Genomic DNA, 5,365 nt, shown 5'->3' on the forward strand with positions numbered 1-5,365 from the left:
CTGACAACCTCACATATGTAACATTTGCATTTTTCACACACATCATATCTATTCAGGTTTAAACTGGGCGTGAACACCTGTTGGGGCTCCAGACATTAGGAGTAAAGGAGCTGACACAGAGGCAGGACGGCAGTTCTGCGGCTTTTATGAGCAGTTTGAGAGGGCACAAGTGGTTTGTGGGTGTGTTTGTATGTGTGGTATCTCAAACATGGAAAACAATACAAAAATACGTAGGCATAAACGTGTTCCATATACACAGCCACAATATACATATATGCAGGCCTGACAATACAAATATGCTGCTATATTCTATGCTATATTCGCCACACATGCAAATTATTTAGCAGATTAAACGAGACGTGTGGTCTAAATAACACTTAGCGGATATTGCACAGAACAGTGCTGTAACATCCCAACGTACAACGGCTGATACTGACTGAACAGAACATAAATCAGGCTGACCCAACGTGAGAAACACTGAAACATAACTTACAGCCTCCACGACCGCACACAGAGTGTCCACACTCTTTAATCGCCCATCGACTGAGGAAGCACATGTGGTCTCTAAACTGACAATGTGGCAATAAGGCAACTGCCCAGGCTTCAGCGCCCCCTGCTGACCAAATGAGGCTACTGCTCTCCACTGTGTAACTGCAGCCCCTGAAGGAATTCAGCCAAATATCAAGGTTATTTTGAAGTGACGTCATATCTGAGCTGAGTGTCATCAGGAGACGGAGGGGACGGTGGATGTGTGTTATGCTCTAGGTATCCTTCTGCGTCTACAATTTACGCTCTAGGTATCCTTCTGCGTCTACAATTTACGCTCTAGGTATCCTTCTGCGTCTACATGTTAAAGCTCCCTCCTCTCCATCACTTGTTCTGATTGAATCCTCGTCTTTGTCTCCTCCTCCAGTTGGCTGACAGTCCCGACTCTGTCCTCAGCCCTTGGAGCAGCTCGCCCGCTGGAAACCAGTCAGAGTGGGTAAAGTCATCAGAGGAGACGGATGTGTTTGGAGGTGGATGAGGAGGCGTCTGTTCGGATGGCTCCAGGGCTCGGGGGCCAAAACACCAGCATGACTCATCTGTCCATCTTCCTGTCTGCAAAGTTCAGCTGGAAACAGGAAAACCTGAAGAGAGGCTGTTGGTGATCCTGAGGAGCTGCTCGTCACATCACATACGGACTGAATCACAGGCCTGAGCAATACATGTACCATTAGTCTGTACTGATTTGAATTTTTTCTTCTTTCATCTGTCCATTGTCAGTGCCCTAATGAATATTACTTTTAGAAGTATTTTCTTCAACAGGTTCTTGACTTATTCATTCAGTCCTTTTTCTATTACAATGCCCCCCAGGTCCTTATACTGTAATGATAGTTATGATATTTGTGGATTTAAAAAAAATCGCCTTTTAGGACTTTAAGGCTTTGAATGCAGAATGCAAAAGTTTTTCAGTAAAATATTCTTTTTTTGTTTCCAACCTCTAATGTTTTTGCAGCCATCTAACTTTGATCCCATTCTGAGTCCTTGAGGAATTGATGGTCTGCTGATAGTTAATCTGATCTAACACCCAGATTCGCCCGAATAACAGCCGCCCGGTTAACGCTCCAGACAGAGCCGACAGCGTGTGAATGCTGGAGCTGAAGGTGCTCTGTGTTCAGTTAAGTGATCTGCACTGCAGCTGTTGACGTGTTTAATATGTGCTGTGATGAACTGTTTGTACTCGAGAAGGAGACGTCTCTTTCCGTTGGCGCTGAGGTAAAAGACTGTGTTTGGCCGAACTCCAGGTTTTGGACTTTGATCAAGTTACTCACAAAATTGACATTAATGAACTTATGAAATTGATGGTGAGCTGCTGAAAATGAGCAGCTGCTGCCTGAAGGTCTTCTGACGTCTGCTGACAACAGAGACAGACGAGAGAAAAATAACTTCTCTGTTAGCGCCTCAGCCAGTCGTGCATTTTACCGGTTGGGGTGTGATAATGGAGAGCAGCGCTCCAGCAGCAGGTGAGGACGACTAAACACCGGAGCGCTCAGCAACGCCACGTTCAGGTCCTGATATCAGCCCAGTGACAGCCCTCCGCGGCAGAGAGGGAGGCTCTGAATGACAATGAGCATCAGCTGAGACAGTCGAACGTTTGATCCGCCGAGTCCATCTTCAGAATAAATGATGACATCGTACATTTCTGTAAATCACAGATGTGTTTCTTCTGGACTTTATTCTGTCAGGGAAACATTAAACTTTTCCTTTCAGCAGCGCTGTGGTTAACGCGCTTACGTTCAGGTACAAAGATCATGTGTTGGATTAACCGAGTTTTCATGGCACAGTCATGGCTGGAGACGCAGCGACCTGCATTTTTTTGCCTTTTTGCTGATGGTTTGATGATTTGCGCTGGTTGGAGTGTGTGACCTTACTGCCCACGCCTCCTCCTACCACCAGAGACCAGTGGATGAAAGTCCGCAGCCAAGATTGGCAGCAGAGAATCGGACTCTTTGAATTTTCTGACTTTGGAAGTGGAGAAATGAACGTGGTCACGTCACCTTACGTGAGGTCTGAGCATGCTCAGAAAGAACGCAGCCAGAGATGAATCAGCTTCATCGTTTACATGACACATGATGCTCAGATTGTTTTTTGATGGCTTCATGAAAAGGTTAAAACGCCCTCTGCAGCCGATTGAGATGTGAATCAGTTTGAGCCCGTTGAAGCTGACTGAGTTGTTTCTGTGGATCATGTTTCTTCCTTTTTGAGTTTAAGATTTGTTTTGGGGTGCTTTTTTTGTTTGTGGCCTTGTGACCTTGGATTGGAAATAATGACGGCTAGTGCAGTGGCTGCAACAGAAATAAAGCTGCTGATGCTTTGAACATCCATCGCCATGGTTACTGGGATGTTATCACCAGAGGAGAAGTCACATGGCATCACTCGGTGGAAACACAGTCAGCTCCATGTTGAGTTTTATCACATTTACTAAACATCAATGACGTTTAGCCCAAATCTGTGATGGAAACCCCCCTAGAGTAAATGTGAGGAGAGAAAAGCAGCAGAAGGTTGTCACAGGAAAGATGCAGAAACAGAGCGCCTGAGCGTCTCCTGCTGATGAAAGCACAAACTTCACTGAGAGAAAACATTAAATCGGCAGCAGTGAAATAGTGAAGCGCTGGACAGATGTGACTGTACAGATGAGATTCGTTATCAGAGGAATAACTCATTTAAAATGTATTCAACAGGGTCTGTGTTTTTGTGATCCTCGTGTTGGTTTTATCTCAGGAGATGCAGCTTTTTGCAAACAGTCGATATCTCATTTTCAAGCAACACTCCTTGATTATCTCCACTCCTAAGCTAATAGTTTTTTATTGATCCTCCTAAAATAGCGTCTGTATTTATTTGTAGCAGCTGCTGCTGAACAATCTGAGTTTTGGTTATTCAGAGCAGCCGCCATGAATGACTGATTTGACTGCCGAGGGAACTTTGGGCAGACTTTAAATAATCGTAACTTGAAGCCCTAATAAAATATAAACGAGTGAGTTGTAGAAAAATTCACCTCAGTTTGTAACGTGGGGGTCTGAGGGGACTGACTCTGTTTTTGGAGCCAGCCTCTAGCGGACATCAGAGAAACTGCAGATTCTGGCACTTTGGCTTCATTTTTCAGCCAAAAAGAGTTGGCATACATAATATCTTTATTAGGAGTAAGAGAGACGGGTTTTCAGGTTCTTTTCTCCACTCTACATTGTCTTTGGATATTGCGTCTTTGTCTTTCCCTGAAAATAAATCACTGTATGAGCAGAGAACAGATTCTAGTTTGTGCCATCATGTTAAATAAAAAATCTGAGAGCAGCTCTGTGTGAGAAATGAAATGAAATGTTGATCAGTGAGACGGAGCTCGTGTTTCTGAACAGGTGGATGTTTGCAGTGACCGTACAGTTTGTCCTGCAGCGCTGGTTACTTACCGATGTTGGCGGTGACGCTGGCTGTGTGTGCTGCCGTCAGTGGGATTAACGGGAGCCGCTGGAGCGTTAATATGAATCCACTCTGACATCTTGTAAGGTCGCGGCTGCTGTCTGGAGACGAGAGGAGTGGTACGTGCAGAGAGTCTCAGCGGCGCCGGCTCCCTGGGGCACCGTGGAGAAAACACACAGGTAGAATCAGACATGCTTATATACATGATCACGCATGTATTCCCACCAGCTGTACATACAATACACAAGAGAACAAACTGAGAGGTGCTTCTGCATCAACAGCTTTTAATGTAAATTCAAACCATCACTTTCCTTTATGTTTACTCAAGCAGAGCTTCACTGTGCAAATATAAGACTTTTCCTCACTGCTGCACTTCATACACTCAGATTCTCAGCTGCTCGCTGTAACTGCTGCAATCTGTCTGCCACTCTTCAGATATTCTCCCTCTGATCTCTGCTTTTGGTTGTTTGAAGGGCAGCAGCGAGCGGGACGCTGAAACTAAAGAAACCGAAAAATTTTAGGACAAGAAAAAAAGACTAAGTTGACATGAAACTGATTCGGACTTCAGAGGACGCCTAGGAGGAACAAGCATGTTTCCTTGGCTCCTCTTTACTGCTTGCTGCTCGTGTCTTCATTGGAAAGATCCAACACGTTTATCCCGACCCGTCACATAGCACCAGCTGACCCTGCCATCAACACAACAGGATTTTATACGATCCATCAACAGGTTGGCCCTCAGCCTATCTCGCCAGTCATTAACAGGTCATGTGATTGTGTCCTACATCTTAAAGATTGATCACATACCGTTAACCTCCCGCCTCACTTACCCTTAATATCCAGGGCAGTACATCGATAAATTTCTCGGGAGTTTAGAAGATGTGAAATAGATCTGAGATATTTCAGACCATGAACTGGCTCTGGCTCTGTAAAAGATTTTTTTTCTTGTATTGATTTCTGCCTCCGTGTTTCTCTGCTTCGCCCTCGCTCTCATTTCACCGACTCACCTCCCTGAAATACCAATCAGCTGTGGTTACACTGAAGGCTTTATCTTTTAGAGATAATCCCAGTTGGCTCGTTGTGTAAAAAGCTTCACAGAAGCCAAGTGAAACACTGTGACTCACACAGATCACTGTCACACACTTTGGTTTGGACCTCCGGCACAGTGTGGACAGAAAATATGACACTTATTTTTTGTGTTTTTTGTGTCGCCTATTGGTTGTTTTTCAAATCACACTATTAAAGATGAAGTGCAATCATGACAAATAAAGACGTGCACAGTACAGTGAGCACGCATTGTAAACAGACTTTGCACTATCTTTCCTTGTTGAGACGTGTTTGTGTTTGTGTCTGTGGTCTCTCATGTGGATGATGACCGATTAAAGTCCACTTCGGCAGGCAGACGGAGAGCGGCTAG

Source organism: Plectropomus leopardus, chromosome 16 (genome assembly GCF_026936395.1).
Source record: "Plectropomus leopardus strain MGB_pleo_1.0 chromosome 16, ASM2693639v1, whole genome shotgun sequence".
NCBI classification, from domain to species: domain Eukaryota; kingdom Metazoa; phylum Chordata; class Actinopteri; order Perciformes; family Serranidae; genus Plectropomus; species Plectropomus leopardus.